General features: G+C 44.1%; 1 pseudogene; it reads right to left on the bottom strand.

Moving 5' to 3' along the window:
• Positions 1-23,846, bottom strand: part of LOC120837317 — a 60,168-nt pseudogene extending 36,322 nt beyond the window's left edge.
• Positions 23,847-26,243: the final 2,397 nt, after the last annotated feature.

Genomic DNA, 26,243 nt, shown 5'->3' with positions numbered 1-26,243 from the left:
TTTTTAATTTGAACACTTCTAAACTTGTCAACTTAGAGCGCTCTGGTAAAGTTACGGAAATAAAAGTAAACATCATGAGTGGCGTTTCACGGTTCATGTTGCTTTTTTTTTTTTTTTATCCCCGTAGAATTTTTAAAGGATGGCAACTACCTGGTTTCTGGATTTACTAATTTTTCAGGCTTGATGCAATTTGAAGGGTATGCCTTCTCGAATAGTTAATTAATCACCTTAAACCCGTTAAGGGACTTTCTAATAAATGTGTTTATCAGACATGTTGCAATAATGGTTTTAACTAAATTAAATATTTTAATCTGGAGCAGTTGATACAATCTGTGGCAACTGATAATACACAAATATTCCCCAATGGTTTTTCGCGTTATATGTCACCAGATGGCAAAAATAGGGTGAGGGGAGGAACTTCTTAGGCTTTGTTCACAATGATCTGTAAAATGTACAAGTAACCATGGGAAACACGAAGTTTTTATTTTGGTGGCGGGCCTTGTGTGCAACACCGGTAACATGCAGCCGAGGTAAAGACAACGTGCTCATCACGAGCGGACTACTTTTCTAACATTGTGTGCAGGGCTTCCAGCAGTCATTCTGCATTCATGTACGAAGGTAGGTGGCAAACACGTATTATCAAATACATTACCGCGTGTGTGGCCGAGTTGGCAGAGCAAGGGGCGCACAAGTAGAGTTAAGTGTTTCCGATTTCGAAAGCCAATATTTTTCTTTCACTATAAGTGGTTTTCCTGAAAAGCTCTAGTGCAATTTTAACAGCAATTTTTTGTTCTAATTTATCACCTTCACGAACATAGGGCCGTTCGGCTAACGATTCACTTTGCAATAGAGGCCCGGACATATTAGTTCGGCGTTGCTATTGACGGAGCAGGCAAAGCTGGCACGTCGCACGTTTGTTGCAAGAGAAAATATGATGCTAAACGAAAAAGACAGACACGGGGCCAGGTATTGTTGTGTCGTCTACTGCCACAACCGAATTCTATACGCAAATGTAGAAAGGCTTATTGGAAAGTTTTATCCGCAAAAGTCTGCAATGGATTAGGTCCATCTAGAAAATAAAGTGAATGTATTTTTTCTACATGTTTTTCATAACTCAATAGGACGGCTGCGCTTCATTCGCGCGTTCTTTCTGTAATTGCTCTAGTGGTTCCCGGTGGCCCCCGAGAAAAGAAAGCCGGATATAGAGTAATTTTTGTAAGCAACTAAAAAAACATAGTTCACAAAATATTATCACTGGTAGCTGCACTCTAGCAATTTTCAATATTATTAAAATGATTTTATTAAGCGTACAAGATACACAATTACGTTGCAAGAAAGCCTAGAAGGAAACGACAAGTTAGGTGCTAGAACACTTCTGGGTCACAAAGGTAATTTGAAAATGTATAAATAAAATTTAAATTTAACCCCAGTTTTTGCAGAGAGAGAGAGAGAGAAGTAATATTGAAGTCATATGCTTGTGTAGAGGTCCTGAATATCTGAAGTTCAACATTATCGGATGGCCAACAAAAATCATTCAACACAAAGAAACCTATCAGTGAACTAGGAAAATTATAATTACAAGTTTACTTACAAAAGAAAAGAAGGCAACATTGTTGGCGCAAGTTAAAGGCGATCGGCAACTACTAGTTTTGTTTATAAAAATATTCTCTTGTTACTGCTGCACATACGTGAATTAAGGACCCACTGTTTTGACCGCAACGGTCCATGTGTGCAAAGACAATAAGAAAATTAGGAATCAAATCTATGCTCTATTCCTGACAAACCGCGACACCTTGCAGTGTTGCGATGTGTAGTAAACGTTTTCGATTATGTTATTCAACATGCTCGGAGTACCTGGAAGCAGGTCAGGAATGATTATGTTCCCTTCTCGCTTCGGTTTTATGAACGACTTGCCTCACTGTAGCGGTCTGGTTGTGTAGTTCTCCTCATTATCTTTCCTCACATAAATGCAAACAGCTGCGGCATGCTTACAGCACCCGCAAACTCGGGCTCTGCAATAACACTCGCCGGAGTCAGACGAGCGTATGCGATTACCCAGCTGTGCGCCAACGTATATTAACGATATAACAGCCTTTTTATCCTTTTGTACATATATGTCTGCCAAGAGCGAGCGAAACCACACATAAAACTGTCTTTGTTTTGAGGCGGATTCCACGGGCGACGCTGTCTTACATTGGCGAGCCGCACTTCGAAATTCAATATATTCTTCTCCCTGTGTTATTTCCTCAATCCTCAAGACGTCGCATCGCGCACAGGCAACCTTCCTCTGCAGGGGTTCACCTAGATGGGTGCGACGGACACACCAGCTGGCCCTTAGGTACCACATAAACAGCCCTTTCCTCTACCCGGCTCCAGAACAACAAACAGAAAACATCCGCACGAGAGTCAGCAACACCAGGGAAAAACAGGAAGTGAGGAAGATCGAATTTTGGGACAACAGCAGGGGCAGTGGACATATGTTCGACGCTTAGGGAGGCATGGTGCGAACGCGAGTACATCGGGCGAAGTACACGAACACCGACGTGCGATGCACCCTGTGCACGCAAGGGGCCGAAGAAACGCTACAGCACGTCATCTTAGAGTGCACGGTCCTGCAGCCGGAATCGCCATGCGGCGGAGGCATGTTGGTGGCGTTGGACTTCCGGGAAATCGACGAGGAGGGCAACAATAGAGGCAAAGACGGCGCCGACAGCACTGTGGGCAGAGGTCCGCGGCCTTTACCGGTGGTGGAGTGGAAAAGAAAGAGACTGGACCACGGGTGGAAGGGAAATCAAGAAGAAAATAACAGATAAATTGGCTAGATCTAGTACGCTGGGATCCCCCGATATAGAGGGGTTAGCCGCATATCCAAATCCAAATCCAGCCTTCCTAAAACATAACCGAGCCTTCAGCAGAAAGAAAGCCGCAATAACATTTGTGGGGATTTTGGACACCTAGAACTTTGGCGACGATACGGCGGATGTGCGCGGAGCGAGCACGGGACCAAGGCACGGGACATGACGCGCGTGGCTAGGGGTCAGTTCAGCTGGTTCAGCCATGGCGGCGCATATATAGCGCCGAACACTCGAAGATTAAAGATATTTTCATAAAAATTTGGCTCCTTTCTCCGGACAAGCGGTGAGCGAGAATACAACAAATTGCAAAGTGCCGAGTTACTGCAACTGAATGCCCTACAGAAGAAAACATGATTGCGTTTGAACAGACGCCACAGAATGGGCCAATGACGTATTAGGGCGATTTCGCGCCATATGCGCGGAACCACTAGTATCACTCCCTTGCGCCTCTTGGGGCATTTGAGTTGGCACGAAGAGTGCGTAAAAGCAGCCATAGCGCGCTGCATCGAATACTTAGCAGAACTCATCTTTCTGCATCGAGTCAGTCTTGCGCTAGCGCTCGAGCCTGCTGTTACATCAATACTGGCGCCATGACACCACCCATTCTATTTTGGTTGTGTCACAACTTTATGACATTAAAGTTTTAGTTCTCCTGAGTTATTCCTTTACCAGTCATTGGTGACAATCATTTTAAAAATATGTAACGTGGTAACACGCAACATGACCCAAAATTAATTACAGGTATCTTAGTCAACTTTCGTGCTTCCTCACCTTACTCTAATTTTTTCAGAGGGATAAATACAGAGTAAATACATTTTAGTTAGGAAACAGAAATCCCAATCTATATAACAAATATATTCGAAGAAAACACTATTCGTGTACCTAGTGATGTGAGTACTTGTTAGGCTATTTTAAATATCAGTCATCAGATAATTTGGGTCCTATCAGCAAAAGGCTTTGCGAGATGTCAATGATACAAAAACGTCAAGTAATATTTTCTTACCACCAACGGTTTTAGGGAGCTTCTTTTCGAAGGCGACACGTGCAAGAAGTGTCCTATCTTCGGCGCTGTTGTCATAATCCTCATTACTCTCACTGCTAACGGAAATTGATTTATCAGTGTTCACGCTACGCTTTGTTTCTTCCTCAGTGATGTTTAATCTAAGAAAACGATAGAAATCAATCAGTGCGTCTCAGGTGTATTTCGCAATATGCTCATAATCGATTGTAATATGTTTCGCCTACCCAGTCAGGACAAGAAGCAGAGTGTTCCAGGCGCTATTCCGTAGTTCATCAATTTCTAACGAGAGGCTCATAATATGTTTCAGTGCATCTCCTCCTTTCACGGCGATTTCAGCTTTATTTTCCAAGCTTCCAGTTATTTCACCCTCTTCATTCGCCTGTGTGACCAATGACAAAATTTCAACGTTAATACCATAATCTTTGAAAATAACGTGTTCGGCAATGCGAATGTGCTGTTAGACATACAACTTACGTCAAGGTTACGTGATCCAAGATAAACAATATGTATAGGGGGAGATCTCAGCTCATGAAAATAAAGCCCCATCTGAAAATAATCAAACCTGTAATTAAGCTTTCTTTTCTTCTTCTTTTTTTCTTTTTAGATGCGAGGTTCACTTTCACCGTATTTTATTCAAACTATCTGCATATTTCAAGGATTCTGGATCCCCGATACTAGGTACCCGCTGACCAGGCGTGTAGTCAGCTCTTTGCAATATTATTAAGTAGAGATAATATTTTCACAGAAAATACTAGCAGATTTCCGCCGCTGTGCATGGCATTTCACACAGCCGAAATCCAGTAGCATTATTTTTTTTTTGAATATGTCATCTGCTAGAATACTCTCGTAGATGAAATGGACCTTTTCCAAATACCGACGGCACCAGGCGGTGGCTCCACGAACTAAAAATCGAGGAGCTGACCTACCTGCTCTACCAATCGATAATGGGAGCTACGCTACCAGTTGCTTCGCTCTCTGAGCTGCGTCGCGTGCCCAACGCGACTTTAAAGAGGGAAATCCGTAGCGTCCACCCAAACGTCGTGTTTTTCTTTCCGTCCACTTTCTTTTTTTGTGTAACACAATTATATATTTGCTGCAATTACATGTTCTACTCGTCGATCTACAGCCTTATTCCGAATTTCCTCGATTTTTCGTTCCGACTTCCACCGCTTGGCATCGGGCGCTCGCGCGTGCGCAGAACGCTTCTCGGAAAAGGTCCATTACGGACGGTGCAAGTGCGTTGCGCAAATTGGTCGCAAAAGTTCATCATTCGCGTGGAAAGTACGGTACTTCCGGTCTCAAAGTACCGCTGAAATTACTTCCAAGGATATACACCTTCTAGTTCAGTGACAAAAACACCCATTTTTGCTCCACACCAAACACATGCCCTTGATTTATCTCCGAATGTTTGGATGATGATAGGATGTAGCGAAAAGTGTGAATCACGAAAAAAAATACAAAAACAGCTTGGAGGACACGAGAGTATACGACGTCACGCTGCAGGAAACTGCGTGGTTACATTTGTAATGCCTTCCTAAGAAGGACTGAGTGAGTCAGATATTATGAGGGTAACAATGCCCTGCATTTTAAGGCACTCCTTTTTCCTGCATGTATAACACAAAGCGTTGCAGTACTAACAAAGTTGACAATCAACCCCGAACCTCGTTCCAAAACCCAACCCCATTCGGGAGGACTGGGAGGCAGCCCTGCTCGACTGCTCCGACCTGGAAAGCCAGAAGGCCCTGGTTGAACGAGCCCGACCCGCGGCGGTCGTCAATGGGCTCCTGTATTAAAGAGTCCACCTAGTGTTTGTGAGAGGTGGCCCCCTCCGGGCCACCTCAAACTACGTCTCTGATATACTTGTAATAAAGGTTTTCAGACAGACAGAGTAACATAGCGGATGGTTGCCCAGCTACGCGACGGAAAGCAATTGCCAGCCCGCCATAAAAACCCTCGCTGGGTTCAAGTTTGGCAACTTTAGAGGCCTAATTATATGGCCTAATAGGGTTTGGCTCCAAGGAACCCATTAGAGTTATAGTACTTCGCCTAACTAGGCTTTCGTTTGAGGATCCAGGGGCATGCCAACATTTTGCTTTTCAGCGGTTCGCCAAAAAAATGACAAAGTTCCACTGGATTCAAAGAGTCCAGGGGGAAATTTCGAAATAGCCATCACTGAAGCCTAACTTCGAGGTTTGCTGGGAGGTTGATTCCCAAATATGCTAGGAAACAATCAAGCTGCCATACAAAGAGGACTAACTCGGGAATTGTTTGGTGGGTATAGCGCCAAGATGAAAATTCTAGCTTTTGAATTTCAGGCTAAGTTTTAGCTTGACTGCGGCTTTTAGGGTGGTAAATTCCCAAGCAAAAAAACATATATTTCGCAAATAGTTTTGCTACTTTGATATGTGCTCTCGACAAGGCGCTTCGTCAATTCAAGGCGCCTCCCAAGCCTGCTCCCTCTCGCCCTTGCGTTTGCGGCGAGCTCGCGGAGCGGCTAGATTTGCCACCTGCTTGCACCTGTGCAGAGACTGTGGCTGAAAAGCGGGAAGGGGTGCTTTTGCTGCATGTAATAACAGAAGCACCAATCGCAAGCGAAATGTTGACGTGCACACTTGCACACATGACTGCATTCATGCACACGTGGAGCTGTAGCAGTACCAAGCTCTCCTGCCTGGTATGGGATAGGTGGCGGAGTGTGACAACACACACCAGCTCGAGTGCGTAAAGCGGAAGCCAGCGATGCAGAACCCCGAGGTCCTGGATTCAATTCCCACCTCTGACCGTTTCGACCTGTATGAGCATCGTGCCGGCGTGCAGTCGTGTATCACGTGATGCATATTAAAGACCCTAGGCTAGGGGTTGTATTCAACTCAATAAACTTCTCAGTTTGGATACAAGTTGCCCATTGAGGTAGATTAAATTCCTGCTGTCTAAACATGCATACAACATATTTACTGACTTGTACCATTTTCTTCAGTGGACACTGATTTCTCAGACGACACACTGGTCTTAACTCAGATTAAATGTTCATGGTGTTGACGGAACCGCGTTGCCACAGTGCTTTTATCCTGCGCGCCTACTTGGCTTTCAGAGCATTTCATGGGTGAATTATTGCTGAACAAGCTCGTAGAATGACGAGCATAAAAATATACCGGTTGTTTTAGTGAAGGTTAAAAACAATCCTGCCACTATATTGGAGGACAACAAAATAAGCTTTTTAACGGAAAACAAATAGACAGCCGCAGAAGATATAAGGGACGGCAAAACATAGCTATCTAAAGTTTACTAAAAATAAACATACGGTTCGAATTAGAAACTTACAAGGCGTCGTGGAAAACCTCTAAAAACAGTGAATTTTAAGGAGGCTCAATATATATTAGCAAAGCGTGGAAGTACGCTAAAGTTAATGATGAGAATACAGGGATGATAAGAATGAAACTTGCGTTTTTGCGTCGCTTGTGACCGCAGCACGAGTATAAACGTTAGCGCACCCCCCATCTTCACAAATTGGCTTATTTATGGGGGGTATCGATGACGCTCAGCAAGTTTCTAGTTAAAACATGTTTTGTCATTAATTAGAAAGTTGGTTGGTTACTTAATTATTTCACTTTTTAATGTGCTCTTTGCAATCCCTGACGTCCGACGTTGCTCGCAATATGTTCCCAAATTTTTTTCATTTATTTTTTCTGAAATCCCCCTTTTTGGTTGGAAATATTGAAATATTTCGGCTGATACACCCGGTATCTGTGCCATATTCCGTTTCAATACAAGTTCGAGTGCGGCCGATGTTACTACCAGATGGAGGCAATCAAGCATCGTCAAGAGTGCATCGTAATGGCGCTCAATAGAGAATTTTAAGGAACAGTTTCTGCACATCCGACATACGGTATACGATGGACCATCCGGTATGAACTGCGCATGCGCGACTGTTCTGCACAGCTCGTACCGGAGGACCCATTGTACAATATCGCATGAGCAGAAACGGTTCCCTAAAACTCTCTATTGTCTTCGCGCGTTTCTTATCACCGGCTGAACCAAGCACGGGCAGTGAACGCGTCCATATAGAAGTATTCACACGAGGAAGAAATCCCGGGGATTTCTCCCCGGCACGCGCGCATCACGAGATAAAAACGCGAGGCTTTTGCACATCGCAAAGCCTGACGTTTTCGTCGTGGGATGCGCGTGCCGGGAAGAAATCCCCGGGATTTCTTCCTCGTGTGAATACCCGTTATCCTGCGTTTGTTTCTGCGCGTGATTGGCCTAGCCAGTGATAGAAAACCCCTGAAGACAATTACGACCGCTGACATATTTAGCCCTTCTTTTAACGCGTTTAAGTTTTTCTCTAATAATCCCTAGAATTATTGTTCCTCCCCTTGTTGCTATGTGTATAGACCGACACGCTGTTTCCAAACAAGCCAGCGTTTGCTCACACCAGGTGTCGGCACTGCGCGTTCGCAGAAACCGAATTCGCGTGAAGTGAAACGTCTGCGCATGCGCAGTACCGTTGACAGCGCCACCGCAGTTGCCTGAAGTCAGGGCCGCGTGTTGGTCTATATAAAGCTAAATTTGTCGAGGGTACGCTGAGCATGGTATATCGCATGCTTACGTCATGCTCAGCGTCATATCACATTTTAGGTCGAGACATACTTCCGTCTCGTCATTTGCCAACATTCATTTTCAGATCGCGGGGATTCTCTCCCGGTTTTCTTAGCGTGAATTTAGACCCACTGTGATTTTTTTTTTTTTTTTTTTTATCTGTACCTTAATTATTTCTTATTTTTTGTGGTACGTGATTTCGAGCCTACAACACACGTCCGCAAGCGCTTGTCACTTGGCGAGACATCTCTATGGGATGCCTTCCTTCTTGGGTATCTATTCACAATATACTTCTAAAGGTAAATGCATCTCTGGGACACTCGGCAATCTATTAGGAATTACGTATTCCGGCCAGTGCTTCGGGAGTTCATACAATCAGCAGCTTGGTGTAGATCTGCCATGTCAAAATGTGTACAGTAAGTTTCACACTGGTACACTCATACTTCTTAAATCAAATGGAGAGAAATAAAGAGTTTAAGTTTGAGTTGTAGAGTTTGAAAAAAAGAGACAGAATTTTACTTACGCCCCCTACAAATGCTTTTAAGTATTCCTCGAGTGTGTGGTTCTTGTAAGGTGAACAGGATCGAAAATATCCATCCGTTACTACATAGATTCCCACATACCACGTCTCTGTTGTTGCTGCAACATTTAACACAATTTAAGTGAAGTCAATTACATTACGTTTTTATTTTTCTATAAAGATTCAAGGAAAACTATTAAGACGTGCTACTATTTTCCTGAGAATATGCTACATAGATGTCAACTACAGGTTTCTTGTCGTTTATATAAAATTATTTGTTTGTTGATGGTATCTACTTGCGCACATTTTCACATCAGCGTTAGTTCGTACTATACTAATGTTCAATCATGGATGATTAACCAATCACGTATATTAATATGTGATAGGGTGATTTCCTTTAAATTCATATAACCTTGTGAGGGATGAATTTTTCGAAAACGAAATATGTTATATTGGAATTTCTGCAGTAAATATCATTGTCCATTAAAAGGTAGAATCTAAAAGTATAAAAACAAATGAAAGTACCACATGGTAAAATATATTTTATAAGGTTGATTCGATTTTCTTTTTCTCAAATTTGGTCCTTGTTTACTAACGATTGCCCTCACTAACTCAGCTACTATTGTTTACGTAACAGAGATTATTGCCAAAAGTTCTCGTATTAGTTCGACGTGAGCGCGTTGGTGAAGTTAAACAAAACTGAAAGAATAAACATTGGGACGGGCAGAACAGTACAGGTAAATTCCAGTCCTTAAGTTTTTTTAGGAAAAAAGAATGCTATCATATACTCTAAGAAATGCCTGGGCGTCTACTTACCCACAAAGCACTCAAATAGCCAATCTCTGCGATCTACGAAATCAGCTCAGCAAATGATGAGGCGGAACATCTGTTTAGAACTAAAAATGTAGCCTGCGCTGCGGCAATACACAATGCAAACATGACGCTTTGCACTGCGTAATGCCAAAGCGCAGACTTCATTTTTAGATCAACACGGGTGTTCCGGCTTCATCATTCGCTGAGCTGATTTCGTAGATCGCAGAGATTGGCTCTTTGAGTGTTTTGCGGGTAAGTAAAGACACACAATTTTTAGAGTGTTTTATATATTTTTCGTGTTTGGTAGCGTTTATAAAGAAATATATATCATGTTATTAGAAGCAGAAAAATATATTTTCTTCTTTTTTGAAGAATATATTATGATTCTCTTCCATATTTTCGTCTTGATTTTCCACAAAGTGTGGTTTCACAGTACAAAAACATCGGTTCTTCTTGTGATGTACCGGTCATTTTAGGATAATGCAGGATATATTTATTTAACTGTTAGATTACACTCTGCTGAGAAGCGTCTTGTTCGGTTCGCGACCGCGCCCGGTCTCTTCCTTCGCGCAGGCGTCACGTTTTTCTCCGTGGCTCGCTCTACCTCGCCGGCGTCTCCGGTTTCATCAGCACGCTGTGGCCTGAGCCAAAGGTCATGTTCGCTATGCTCGACGAACACGCACATAATACACGACACTCCTGTCCAGTCGTTACACTCTAAAAAAAGGGTGTAGGGGTACACCCACAGGGGGTGTAAGTGCTGCCATTAATACTACACCCCAAAAGGTGTACAAGTACACCTCAAAACGAAGTGCATACAAACACCCTTTCTAAGGGGGAATATGTGCGCCCTTTTATACACTTGCAGCAATCGGGGGAGTGCAGATACACCCCATATTGGGGTGTGTCGCTACTTCTTTCTTACACCCTCACTGTCGTTTCGGTGTGCGGGTACACTCCAATTTAAGGTGTACAAGTGTTCCCTTCTCTACACCCACGCAATCTTTTGGGAGTAAAGATACACCCACCAACAGGGTTTGCTATTACACCGTTGTTACCCACTCCGCTCACAAGGAAGAGAGATACACCCGCAAAGAGCGTCTACATTACTCCGTTCTTTACACCCACCCCGCCCTCATAGGGAACATAAATACACGTCATTCATTGGTGTACCATTACACCTGTTTGTGCACCCACCTCAAGGAAACCTGTAAAAAATGCACGCACCTAGGTGGTTGCAAAAATGCAGGTAAACAGACATAAAGGGTTGTTTTCAAATCTCCTACAAGTTTATTAGACAGCCTATTCCATAAACAAGTAGAAATGTGCAAGCCATCCGTGATATGTTAAGATGCACAAAGAAGCTGTTACACAAATGAAAAGATTACTGAGCAAACAAGAACCGGGGTGATTCTTAGGTAGTGTCTATTCTCCCAGCAACCGGCGGAATTATTTACCCGAAATTCTGCCGGCAGTCGTCACTCATTGGCGATACAATCACTTCATCGAACGACATTTCATAGGCAGGCGGTGTTTCATAGACAGCTCAGATTAGCTTTCCTATATAAGCTTCTCTTTTCTTCTTTTTTTTTTGTGTAATGAGCCACCCCAGGCTATATGCGCAAAGTGACATATACGGATGGCACAGGTAGGGTGAATTTTTTGTAATGAGCCGACGCAGACTGACGCCACGAAGCGACCCGAACGGGTGGGCTGGGTCGCTGAGCACGCGCCTGTGAGACAAACGCGCGACGAAAGGTCCCTACAGCGTGCATTTTGCCGAGCGAGTAACGATGAAATGTTAGTGTCGACGTAACGTGTCTACAAAACCTTTTTAACGAGAAGGTGTCCATGAAATGCGTTTTCAGAAAACGCCGGGAGATTAAGAAAGTCAATACTATCACATAATGGCAGGCGACTGCCGATAGAATTTCGGGAAAATTATTCTCCCGGCTGCTAGGAAATAGGCACTGCCTAATTCTAGATGTAATCCGGAACGGAACGATCAATTGCTGCAAAGGAGTAGGTTGCAGCGCACTTACGATGAAAATACCGGACTTGAAACATATAATCTCGGATATATGTCGACACGGGCGCTGCAGAGCAACCGCAAGGACACAAACGCGAAAAGAAAGGAGTCTGTGAAGATTCAACACGATGAGGAAGAAGAATTGATATGCCGAAACGAACACTAAACGCATCACATGAATTCCTTGGGCTTTTTCGAAGAAATTGCTTGTTGCCGATGTGCGTAGGAATTTTCAAACACTGGAAGCCTTGGTACACTCGAATAAGTTGTCACGGACGAAATCTCCCGCAGCCCCGCTGGTCGCTGCACTGCACGCAAGAAACCATGCCGGGAATCAGACATTCCCCGATCGGAAAGAGCTACTACGTCATCCATGAAACCTTTACCACATGATCACGTTCCTGCCATTACCCGCGCCCAGACAGCGGACTGAAGGGATAAAAAAGCCTCCAGCTCATTGGTCCGGCGACTGCGCAGCTTCTTCCACGCTTTGAGCTTAGGGAGAGAAAGAAAAAGAGTGAAGTATCTAAAATAGCAGCTCCTTCAAGGCCAAAAGGGGCTGCCCTCGTAAAAGGCTTATCTTCAGGGCTATCCCAACAATGAACACAACGAGAGGATTTGTCCCTTATATCCTCTTGAAAGTTCGACCCAAAGTTAATAGTGCAGTAGATGCTATCCGTGGCCTTGGCCTTCAGGCAGGTGCCGTGCTCTGCCTTATTTCTAGCTTGGAGACTGTAGTCACGTGATTCTACCCGGAGGCCCGATTGGCCTAAAACAAGCATAGCGCCTAGTCTACTGTCGATACCGAGCGAACAAAACAGCTCCCTACTTCTTAAGAAACTGCCGAACTCAAGAGTGACCCCCAGGGGAATCCAAGCACAAGCTGATCGGGGCGCGTGTCTAGCGCGGTGGTGCACTGATACACCTAGAGGTTTTTGAGGGAGAGGAGGACGCTCATTTTCGGTGCACAAGTAAACTGGCTGGGCAACGGAGGGTGCATCTTTCAGGAAGAGGGTGCATGTGCGCCTGATACACCCGACTACACCGGTTTGTTCTTAGAGTGTATTCTCGAGACAAGCAGCTAGATTAATGCCAACGTGCTAAAAAGACCTATTTTGAGACATTTGAAATTGGTAATTTCGAAGATTTAAGATGTCACATCTTTTTTAAGTTTATTTTATTTTATCGATTGCATCTAGGGTTATAAAAACACTGGATATAGTATTTGGTTTACCTTTTTTGTTGTATTCTCAGGACGACCAGTTCTATAAGTTGCATTTTGGCTTTGACACTCAATCATCGGCTCGCCAATATACTTGCGCCACCTTAACGTCATTGGTGGGCTCATGAATTGCTGATGTCTCACAAAAGTGTTTTACCGTGACGTATATTACACTATAAATGTTTTTTCTTTATTATACGACTAACTCTAAACATATCATGGCTAAAAGAAAACTCTTCCGGTCATTTGGGTCGCCTCTAATCAACGACCTTAGCGAGCTAGGCTCTAGACTTCCACTTCTAACTCTGGCAGGACTGAGTTCTTTTGGAATATTTTTGAGGTTGTGTATGATACCTAAATAAAAACACCAAATGGAGCAGGCACAAATGATTGACCGGTGCACCCAGATAGCTGTGCACTGTCCGTGTTATACGTGCTTTGCGCGTGTCTGTTTGAGCATCGAGCTTGAATTTGAATGAGCAAGCTGTGTACATAATGCATAATATAGTCCAGTTTCTGAGATAAATAATATCATGTTTATTGTTATCAGGAAAGCCGCTATAAGAAAAAATTACGTTCTACTTGGTTGCGTACCTCGAACTTTATTGATTCCTTGAAAAGCTCGCGTTATATTTAGTCGGCGATAAACAATGATCGGCTAATTAAGAGCTAAATGTCAAGTTACACATATGAGTGCGTATCTATAAATGAGCGCAATTTTCTACTATCTTGTTCATGCAAGTGAAGAGTTCTAGTATGTTATAGATTGCTTTTGGGTTTCTGAAGCTGTTTAAATGTAGAACTATAAAATTGGTTTCATTTTTAAAACAATAGTTTCAAATGCATTTTATGTATTTTCTATTTCATAGTTTAGAACAGTCCATACCGTATTTTACCTTTATTTCTATATTTATTCTAACCAACACCTAAATACAGCCTTTATAGTGCTGTCTCTTAACCTCAGACTCCGGCATGGAAGATTCAACAGAGCCTTACACTCTAAGAAAAAGAAAACGAAAAGCAACACAAAAAGCTGTCAATTGTATATTAGGTCTCTTCGAATTAGTTTGATATGCAACATCGGCCCTAAGGCTACCTCAATACCATTTCTTGTGCCAATTTCATTCAAAACCTTTTAACAACACGATCATTCCTCCTCGATTTCGACGGCTCAAGTAGAACTTTACTTTCGTTTTTTGTTGGCAAAAGAACTGAGCGACAGCCTGTTCGGACTACCGATAGTTTCTTTTTACTATACTATTTCTTTGAAAATTAACATAATAAACACGCATTGCCCACGGCAAATTTAGTGACCAAAAAGATGTGGTGCACTCTAAAAAAAGTTGTGCGTCTACTTTCCCCCAAAACACTCGGAGAACCAATCAGCGCAACTTGCGGAGGCAGATGAGCGAATGACGATGCCGAAACATCTGTTTAGACCAAAAAACGCAGTCCGAGTTGTGACAATAAGCAATGCGAAACGTCACGCTTGAATTGCTTAATGTCACAACTCAGACTGCGTTTTTTGGTCTAAACATATGTTTCGGCATCGTCATTCGCTGATCTGCCTCCGTAAGTTGCGCTGATTGGTTCTCCGAGTGTTGTGCGGGAAAGTATACGCACGGGCTTTTTTTAAAGTGAAGGTCAGCAAAGATGGACTGTAATCTGGCGCGTGTGCAAAGCGTCTGCAGTCAGGGACACCTTAAAAGAAAAAAAAAACAAAAAAACGTGGGGCATGCTTCAAGAAAAGCCCCTGTGTATACACTTCCACACGACACTCGGAGAGTCAATCAGCGCAACGTACGGAGGGAGCTCAGCGAAGGACGATGCCGAAACATATGTTTAGACCAAAAACGCAGTCTGAGTTGCGACATTAAGTAATGAAAGCGTGACATTTTTTGCATTGCTTAGCGTCACAACTCAGACTGCTTTCTTTTTTTTTTTTTGTCTAAACATATAATTCGGCATCGTCATTCGCTCAGCTGACCCCGTAAGCTGCGGTGATTGGCCCTCCGAGTGTTGTGCGGGAAAGTAGACGGACGGGCTTTTTTTAGAGCGAGTCTCGATCATCTTGTTTTCGCTCCGCAGCCAACGCGGAGAGCAAGTCGTCTGCTTCTTGCGCAGGAGTTCCGGTGACGTCGGAACGACACCGAGCTACCATTGGCTGATTTAAATTAAAAAAAAATAGTGGGTAGACCTAAAAGCTTCTGTAACATTGAGATCTACGCACTAGTTGTTTTTTTTTTTTAGTCGGCCAATCAGAGCTCGGCGTCGTTCTGACGTCACCGGAACTCCTTCTCTAGAAGCAGACCACTTGATCTCCCTATAGGATGGCGTCGTCAGTCAATAAGGAGAGCGTAGGACCAATCATGAAACAAGAAGCATAGTAATCATAGACCCCGCTCTGCGTTTTTTAAGCTGTCCAACCATAGCAATTACCGTCGCTAGCATCCCCACGCAAGACGGTCTCCCTTCCTTACTTCGGGCCTTTAAACTTCCTATCTTGTCCTATATTACTCGTAGATAGAGATGCCATAAAGTTGTTTTACCTAATAATTTTATTTACACGTAATATAATTACCTTGCCCAACACACTCCGCTTGTTCTGGGGCCGTTGCACTTTCCCCCGCAGCTAAAGAAAAAAACAACAGCAGATCAGTTTTCGTTAACATAAACATTTATGGTACCACAACGAAAGCAATCATACTGGTACTTGGTTGTACTCAAAAAAATCTCTAGAAATATTTAGTAAATCTTTAGAAATATTTACATTTTTTTTTTCACATTTAGCACGTTAGTAGACTCAGTTCTAAAATCCTACGTCCAATAAACATTAATAAATGTAAAGTTGGAGTGAATATTCTGAAAAGATGCACCCATTATATTGTGTAATCCACAATTTTACGTTGTTACGTTTTTATCCTTGTTTTCCTCTTGACTCCGTGCACACCAGATGAAGTAAAATTTAAGACACAGTGGGAGAACTTGCATAGCAACGGGGGCGATGTGATTGACTTCCTTCAAAAGTGCACATAATAAGTCACTTGTTTTGACAAGGTTTCTAAGTTTAAATCCGAGTCTGTAGTATCCGAGTCCTTGCATAATCAGAAGGAATAAAATAACCCAAAAAGTACACAAGAGCAAGGACTTTCTGTGTGTGTCCTACTCTGTGGTGTCCTTTTCTGCGATATTTCATTAAATTTGTTAAAACGATGATCTCGCTCTATACCCATCTATAGCACTTCTACACCATCAACTCCAAATATATTGAGTTGAAATGTTTCATTTAAGCGCCCTTCTGCTTTTCCTTTCTTCTATTTGTTAACGCCAAAAAAATGTCATTGTGGGCCACTAGAACAATTTATAAAGGTAACTAAAACACGAGGGAAGTCTTTTTTTATGCATCTGGTCTTTCTTAGAACGATTACAGTATGGTTCCTGGAACGCGCCTCTCCGACTGGTGTGTTTAGAGCGTCCTAAAAAGTGGTCCCTCGATTTCCGCCTGATGACGTCATAAAAGTGTCATGCTGTCGCCGGTTGCGATCCTGGCGGTGTCGCAGCAGCGGTGGTGGATGTGGCAGACGCCTGTTCTACTGCAGATCGCTCTCTAGTGTGGAAGTCCACGGAAGCATCAGCAGCGACAGGTTGGGACGCCGCGACCACAGCGACGCTTGCGTTCACTCCTGCTTTTCGCCAACACTTCTACTACTAATCGCCAGGATTGCGGCATCCTACAGTATGACACTCCGTCTTCTGTTACGTCATCTATTGCCACTTGGGGACCATTTTTGATTTATGGGCGGGATAGGACGCTAAACACACCAGTCGAAGACGCGATCCAGGCACCATACCTGTAACTATATAATGCCTGCACTCTAAAAAAAAAAAAGATGCCGATTACTAACATCGTGTTTGGTTTTATTCTGCAAGGCACAGTCGGCTACAACACATATGAACATGTTTAAATTTATATGAAGCACAATAATCAAAAAGCTTTCCAAGCAAAAAAAAGTAAACTGCTTTATGTTTGAGATTTCGTAAAGAAAATCACATTTTCGGCTTTTACCCTTATACGCTTGTTGTTTTTTTTTGTTGTTTTTTTGTCAAGCAACAATACTTAGTAGGTAAATACAGTTTGGACCCAATATTGTAGCATTGTGATTTGAGCCCTCACAAAAACGTTCCGCTGCTTTTGTACGCAGTAACACGTACGAGGCGTAACTTCGAGAAAGTCGCCGATTACCTTTATATGTTCGTAAATGATATATGGTATTCTTACCGCAAACGACACCACATAATAAAAAAAGGAAGTCCAGAATGTTTACGGCCGCCATTGGGGAAGGAGATGTAGTAAGAAAAAGAAGCTCGTTGCGCTATTTGCGAGTAATGACGTAGATGCAAGCCGAGCACGTGCTGTAGGGTCTATACCGAAAACGCTTAAGCTGTGATACTGTTATATTTTAAAATGTGAAATTCGATCGTCTCGGTAGCTTTAAAGGGATACTTCAACGAAATCTGAAATATTCCTGTCGTGTTCAAAAATAGGTTGAATATGATCCACAATATCCGTAAATGACAATCGCACCTTTGTATTTTGAGCTTTGTGGCTGTATTTTTCGTTATAAACGGCCCACTCTGGCAAGCGCCCGAAGAACAGCCAGCGGAGACCACGTGACATCCAACGCAATCGTGACATAGGTCGTCTCGGGACGAGCAAAGCTACGGCGAGGCTGACGTCGAGAGGGTGGCCTAATCGTTCCAGCCACCGAAGCGGCTGATTTTGTACGAATATTGAGTGACGGGTTAATCTTCTGTAATCTTGTAGGGGGACAATAGCGACTTCTGCGACACACAAAAGGCATTCTTGAAAAGAGGGGAGTTCCTCCTGCCCCACTTCTCTCGTCGTGGCCGGAGGCGAGACAACCTCCGTCACCAGCTGTCAAGGTTCCTAGACTGCCATTACAAGCGAGGCGTTAGCGACATCCACCAGGTCCTCTTTGCTAATCGTTTATTTCGTTTTAAAATTCGTTTTCGTGACTTTTTTAACAAGATATTGGTATGTTCGATGTGGTGCTGCTCTTTTGAACACATATAGACCAAAAAATGAGCGCCGAAATTTCGTTGTAGTATCCCTTTAAAGACAAGCGAATTTCACGGCCTTCAACAGCGAGTAACCTCGCGCTACCCTTTTGTGAAGACAATAGCCCTTAAAAGCAAAGGCCTCCGAAAAGACAAAAATTGCTCAACAATTTTAGCACTTTCAGCAAAGACCACTTAAAATTATTCCTTGATATCCGTAACCCACGAAACACCGAAATCAAATTGTTGTGTGTATGTCTATACATCCGGAAGGTAGTCTGCCTCAGTGGGTGTCTGGAGTTTCAGCCAGAGCAGTACAACCGCTAGCCTGGGGTCTTTAACGTGCACCATGCAGTGTTGATACAAGATCGCACTCTGGTACGATACTCATCCGGATCAAAACGGGCAGGGGTGGGGATTGAGCCCAAGATCCCGGGGTTCTGCATCGCGAGCTTTCGCTCCACGTACTCCGAGCTGGTGTGCACTAGCCTAGTCGTTCACCGATCCCCCCCCCCCCCCCCCCCCCCGAGACACACACGCAACACAAGTTATTTGTTTTCTCCCCACAAGGGCACTCGTAGAAAAAAAGGTTCGAGAAAAAAGAGTAGCATTCACCCCTTCAGCTCGCAGCCAGAACAAGCTGACCACTTCCAGCTCCGGTGCAGAAAAGAGTAGGGCGGTGTAGTTCCGGTCATATCTCAATACACATAACGGAAGCGCACTGTCCTACACTTTTCTGCACCGGCGCAAGAAAGTGCAGGTAAATCTCCCGATTCAGGATGCCTCATGTTCTCAAACTTTCGCGTTATATCCCAACCATTCGCGTCACAATCTCGAGGAGTTTGAGCTTTTTGTGCTGCATAATTACTTTACCCGGTTAAAAAAAACACGGATATTTTTTTGGGGAACTCTCTATAGACCGACACGCAAGCTTCACATCACGGAACTGCGGCGGCGCTGCGATCGCGCCGAAGCTGCAGGTGATGTGGGCAGAAGGGCGCACATTTGCATGCGCGTCATAGCCTTTCAGCATGCCGCAAAGCTGTGTAGCCGTTAATTGCACCAAAAGGTAAAGCAAAAAAAGAGGAGGGAGTTTCCACAAGTTCCCGGCTGACTATGAAAGGCCCAGAAAGTGGATAATATCCCTGGGTCAAAACCAAAGGTCGCCTCGCGCGGACGCCCGTTCGTACGTGCGGCAAGCACTTTCTTAAAGGGATACTACAACGAAATTCGGGCGCTCATTTTTTGGTATATATGTGTTCAAAGGAGCAGCACCACATCTAGGATACCAATATCTTGTTAAAAAAGTCACGAAAAGGAATTTTAAAACGAATTAAACGATTAGCATAGAGCGCCTCGCTTGTAATGCCCGTCTAGGAACCTTGACAGCTAGTGACGGAGGTTGTCTCGCCTCCGGTCACGACGAGAGAAGAGGGGAAGGAGGAACTCCCCTCTTCCCAAGAATGCCTTTTGTGTGTCGCAGAAGTCGCTATTGTTCCCCTACAAGAATATAGAAGATTAATCCGTCACTCAAAATTCGTACAAAAGCAGCCGCTTCGGTAGCTGGAACGAATAGGCCATCCTCTCGACGTCAGCCTCGCCGTAGCTTTGCTCGTCCTGAGACGACCTACGTCACGATTGCGTTGGATGTCACGTGGTCTCCGCTGGGCCGTCTCCGAGCGCTTGCCAGAGTGGGCTGTTTATAACGAAAAATACAGCCACCAGGCTCAAAATACAAACGTGCGATTGTCATTTACGGATATTGTGGATCATATTCAACCTATTTTTGAAGACGACAGGAATATTTCAAATATTGTTGAAGTATCCCTTTAAAGGCAAGTGTGGCTTCCATTTCAATTTCAGTCCCGAGGCTTGCTTATGTGCAGGGAAACCGTTGCCTGATCGAGACCACCCGGATTTTGTTCACACGGTGTTCGCGCAAAAAGCACCCGCCAAGCACTCCTCGGTGGCACGCTACGCCCGTGCTACCAAGCGGGAATAGATCGGCGGTAAAACGGACAAAGCATTACCTTCTATCGTGCCTTGTGGTCCTGAGGGTAAGAAAAATATCATACCTTGAGTTCAAGGACGCTGTGTGTATTTAATCAATAAATACACTTACACAGACCTACAGTCTGCTGATACCGCCACAGTGCGGAAACCGCCTCCAGAGACTTGTACGCCGGCACCGTGTCGGCCGTGAACTGGCTCGGTGAAAAAACTAAATAAACGACGACGTAAGCCATCGATGTCGGTGGCAGCAACCTCACGTCGTAACTCTAGCAGTCCTTGTTTACGGCGTACGGATGGTCTAAGGCAACGCCTTCCACGAAGATTTTGTTTCGACACCGCTGCCGTCCAGGCTCAGGTAGCGAGCTCAAATAGACGGGCACAACATACTACATACGTTGGCAGGAAATACGAGACACAAATGAAGCTAGAAGCGTCCTTACAACGTCAGCAACGAGCGCACATCGCACAACGCATTGGCGAAAATACGGAGAGCCCGGCCGTTTCTGACCACATAGCTTCTGCGCATGCGCGGCCTTCCGGCCATGTTAGTAAACAGAGCCGCACCAGTGTAGGTCTATACATGTACTACTTCAATCTCAATATGGCGACGTACCGTGGCTGAATGACGCGATGGTTGCGCATCACGGATTTACGTTGCGACGGACGTGGGGCATCAACATCGGAACTGTCGTTCGTGGTGCCACCCTATCGATCTTCAAGTTCGGGCCATCGAGCGGAAGGGATATAAATGCAAAGCAATCGCACGACAAACAGTGCACGCAACTGCGTCGTCATCGTCGTCTGCTTAAACACTGGAAGAAGAAGGGGGGGTAACGCGATGGTGTAGTCGCGTGCCTTCCAACAACACTCTCTCTCCTTTTGTCGTCCAGGTGTCGCGGCCATGAGCTTCCGTGGTCATGTTTCGGTTTCGACTTCGAGCAGTTGAGTTTTCTGGTCTTATTAAAGATACATATGACTCTACCACAATGTTGATTGGGTAGTCAGCGACACCACATTGAATCGGCTAACGAAAAAATTAAAGAAACTTTTTTTTTTTTGGGGGGGGGGGGGGGGGGGGGCGAGGGGCGCTTCAGTGTTCGGCTACCCTCGTCACCGCAGCGACTGGGCGCGAGTCGCTACCCGAATGCATGTCGAGGCATTGAATGTCGCAAGACCAAATCGAATGCAAGCGCAATGCTCGTCTCCACTGTATGAAAAATATTGAAATATTGTCACCGCGCGAATCGCAAAGCTTGATGGCGATATCCTGATGATTGCATAACAATGCGACACCCACAACGTTTTCGTAAAATTTTGCGAAAGAGTGACGTAAAAAAACAAGTTCTTTCGTGTTCTTAAAATTACAGGGCATCAAAAAAGCCTCTTGGCCAGTGACGCTTCGTGCGTGTATTCTTGGGACCCAGCGGATTGTGTAAAGACTGAGAATATGTCGTACCCAATATTGCTTCACAGCCCCTTTATACGTTTTCAGTATAACTCAAGGTAAAAAGGTATACCTCGCATGTCTTTACTTCAAGGTAAAGATATGCGAGGTTTTTGCCAAGCCCGTGATGCCCTTTGAAACCTGTAATATAATATTTTGTGACATTGTTTGGTCTTCTCTTTATTGTGGGCACGGACCACCAACACCATCTCCAGCAATGGCTATAAGTGAATATGTATGTTCTGCCTCCTATGCTCGTACCGACGAGTACGTGTATAGATTGGCGACGTGCGCGACCGAAAGCGTTGCTGTGGTCGGCCTTCCACGATTGGCCGAACGCTGACTATGACGTCAGAAAAGGATTTATCATCGACGGAAATAAGAGGAAAGAAAGAACTTTAATTTTGACGGTGTTGGCAGTGTTGCTTTAAGAGCTCAATGATTTCAAGTTCCAACCATGCTATTTACAAACGCCATCGAACTTGTCGTTTGCAGAGTAATGACGTCACAAGGGGGAACCATAGGAGGGTGCCACTATAACATCTCGCCGCTAATAGTCATGAACACGAGCTGTGAGGAAACCAAACTTCTTGTGTGGCGTAAACAGTCGTTTTGACGGCGCCAAAAAAAAAGTCTGGCAAACGGTTGCTGTCATCGCGCGCTTAACCACAGAACACAGATATGGTCGCCAGTGAATAGACTTTATAGATGTTTGACTTTTATGTTTAACGGTGGGCGCACTCTTTGAAAATTTCTGAACTGACCGTACGCAGTTAGAGAAATAATGTTAGTAATTGATTCACTGATATTTGTCAACTCCGTAAGAATTTTACTGACCCTAAAGTTACAGAAGTTAATATTATTACGACCAATAAAATATATTTCATAGACATCATTCGATATACAGCACTAGATAGATTTAAAGGCGCTATAGGATGACATTTTTGTCTGTATGACTGTCAATAAATGCAAGATGAATTATAATTCCTACCCTCAGAAACGTTAATTTTGATCCGATTTGTTCTCATAATCGTTTGACATGTTTCAAAGCTCTGTAATGCGCTAAAATGTTACAAAAGTGGTGCCCTTTCCGCTTAATATGTGCGATAAAGTAAAAGCGATAGCTCTCTGGTACGTTCGCGCATTGCGGGCATCATCGTGCGGCACGGGCAGCATCTCGTTGGTGGTCAGTGTGGGCGCGACTCCGGTTGCGAACTGCCGAAGCCAGCCGTTTCCTCCGCGCTCACTCCTCGTGCGGAGTGCGCCTTTGGCGCGGCGGCGCCATTAGGAAGGGTCTGCTGCAAAGACGACGCAAGCGCAGCTATTCCCGGTGTTGTTGAGCGAGAGGAGGTAATGTTTACCTTCAGCGATGAGCGGAGAGGGGGAAGTATGCAGATAAACGAGGCGATGCTCTGCGGGGAAGGCTGGTGGAAGGCGACGAGTTTTGCCAGAACATATTTTACGTTTCGAGCCGCGTTCCAGAAGTAGAGATGTGCAGTGAAATCAAACGCGGTGGAAGTTTCTAAAACCCTACAACATTACGCGTAGCAGCTGGATGCTGCCAAACTGTTATTTCGTATACAGCGAGTAATGTTTGAAAGCATGTTTTGAAGTTATCGTTAGCAGACGACGCTTCCTCGTCGTCGCACCGTTATTGGCGATTCGTCGGGGCTCTCCTCCGTTCACTCTTCGCGTGGTGTGGCCAATGGGAACACCTGTTTTCTATCTCCTCGTGCTACGAGGGTAGAGAAGGGCTTTTCTATCTCCACTGCGACGACAGGCAACAACAAACGCCGACACAGAAATCCCTGCAAAGTTTCACTCGTGAAGCAATCGTTTTAAAACAACAACAAAAAAACAAAAAAAAAAAAAAAACGACCTTTGATTTTTACATTGTTTAAGCTGAATATAAATCGAAGAGCTCCTTGAACTTATCTAAACTTCTCGAACAAAGCATATCCCCCATAGTGCTTATGAAGTATCAGAAGGCGTGTTGCTGGGCCAACTCAACATAGGCTCTTTTTGCAACTTTCTTCCGTTATGCTATACATTCTCATCACAGAAAGGTCAAAACAGATTAAAGATATCTAATTAATATACACACAAATTGAAAAAAAAAATACACGTAGCTGCTGACACATTCCCTAAGAAAATATTTCAACAATAATTTTCTCTTTTGTTATGAAGATCACATACCGCTCAAACTGGCAAACAAGAGCAGGAGCAGGAGCTCTATGAGCTTGAGGACGTTCATTTCGAGTAACAGTATTGACCGTCAAGAAAGCAGGTTTTCGATTTTATGTACACACTTTGACGTCATGAATTGAGCAATGTGTCTTGTGGGCACGCTGTTCGGGAAAAAAAAGCGTGTTGATATTTTGCAGCTACTTGAACTATAACCTTTGAGCACCATCCGTACGGGCAAGAAACACATCTCTTAAGAAACCCAGCTTGAGGCTAGACGAGAGAACACGTGTTATTGGCTTTCTTTTATGGACGTGACATTCAATCATGTCCTCATATGACTCCACAGCTGCACCCTTCTTTTTTATTGGTGAGTGGTGACTAAACTATCCGATATGTTTGTATTATTTTCCTTCTCTTCAGCGCAACAGATGAAGTACCCGCGGACTTGCGTGTCTGTGCGTGTGCGTGCTTTAAAGCTGCGATCACAGTGCTAATACCTTAAACAAAATTCAATATGAATACACTCTTTTAGGCGTGCTTTCTCCTTGTACGAAAGTCTTCACACACTGGTCGTACAAAAACGGTCTGCAAAGAAAGATGTTCAAGGAAGATTGACAACGTGGATGCTTCGGCTGTTCCATTTAAGCACGTTCAAGGAATACAAATGTACGAAGCAAACACGCTCAGAAACATGCTCGGCCGTGTTAGCAGACAACTCTGCCAATATGTTCGCAGCGAACATTTCACCTCTTGTACGATGTATACAAGCAGTGTAACTTTAACTTAATGGGGAGCTCCGCCGATTTATTGGCAGACTTCGATTTGGGCTGGAAATTTCCAGGCCGCATCAAAAGCCCTTTCTCAACTGATAACCAAAATATTTTATAAAAATAAAAATTTACCGTGCAGTAATTAAATTTTGAAGGTACGCCGGCCGCGAGGTTTCCAGGCGGCGACTCTCCACTGGGAACAATGAAGAATCCTTACTTTTCAACATCAAGCGGAAGCGGAAGTCGCGGGAGGCGCGACAGGCTAGATCCAGTACTTGTTGCTGTTGATCACCCGATACAAAGGGAAGAGCCGCAGACTCCAATCCAATCCAATCCAATCCAATCCCTCCCCGCGTACGTCACCGGTGGGCAGGCGGACGAGCGACTCTGGTAGCCGCGAAGTGGCTTTCCGGGCACCAGCCATCGAGATACATTTTTCGCAGCTTCAAGGTTGAAAGTTCCTTTGCAAAGGGTAGCAATCTGCGCTCCACGATAGATTTCAGGAACAGTGCCGGGGAAAAGCTTCCTTTTTACCCTTGTTTTCATGAGAGAAAGAAAAAAATGCGTTCCCCGACAGCAATGGAGGCCAGCCACGTCAAGGTGCTTTTGCGCGAGCTGTGTGCCGCGAAAACTAGTGTCACGTGAAACATTTTCACTTATGCTCGGAACACTTTATAGCCGCGTGCTGCGAGTTGAGTATCTTTCAGCAGCTGGAACAGCTTCAAGAGCGGCAAGCGCAAACTCAAGCCGGCTGTGACCACTACGACATCCGTCCAAAGAAGAGCGCTAGTAATAGTGAGAAAAATAGTACACAATCTAGCACTATGGCCGACATTTTGCAAAGTCACATTTTTTATTCACAATTGGCCGATATGTTGAAGACGAGAAGTGAAACGTCTAAACAAAGTTCAAGTCCGAATTTGGACATGACTTTCGACATAATGCTATTCCTGTCTGCTATTACAGATGTTTCTGAAGCAGGTGTCGAGCTCCATTAATATACGGTAGAGCCTTTGCCTGGCTTGTCAAATGATTGGCGTGCATTATTCTCTGCAGAAGAAGTGATGAAAACGTCTTTAATGTATTCGATTGCGGAGAAAGTTTATACAGGGCTTAAAAGTGTTTTAAAACCATGAAAATATTAATGTCGGTGAGTTTAGGCACGCAAATTTACAGCCGATGGAAACTGTGCTAAACCAAAACTTAATTTAAGAACAAAATCTTATATAGAATTACCCCCTTCCCACGTGCTCTCGTGGATGGGTGTTTGAACGCGTTGCATTCTACTCCAAAAGTAAAAATAAAATAAAATAAAATACGGGTACACATGTTTTAGTAGCTTTTGTTAACTTAATTATTTTGAATTAAAAGTTTTATGATGCCTTTCTGAACTTTACGCATTAATGTATCTTCAAGTCAATAGCAGTGTATTCGAGTATTTTATACGCATTCTATTGCACTTGATATTTGGCTTGGCGGTTGCGGGGCTCTTTTAATTGCCATTTTACTACAATCTTCGTGACCAGTAACCTGCCATCTGATCTACACGAATGCATCGAATTCTGTTCTATACATTTAATTGTTCATGAGAATCACAGTCCATATGTGTTAGGTCCCAGCCCAGCACACACATGTTCATCGCTCTGGAAGCACATGAACGCTGAAAACGGCACCGACAAGAAGCGCTTTTCAGA

The sequence above is a fragment of the Ixodes scapularis genome, unplaced genomic scaffold (genome assembly GCF_016920785.2).
Source record: "Ixodes scapularis isolate PalLabHiFi unplaced genomic scaffold, ASM1692078v2 PGA_scaffold4__175_contigs__length_147842914, whole genome shotgun sequence".
Taxonomy (NCBI): Eukaryota; Metazoa; Arthropoda; class Arachnida; order Ixodida; family Ixodidae; genus Ixodes; species Ixodes scapularis.
This window is presented reverse-complemented; position numbering and strand designations above follow the sequence as displayed.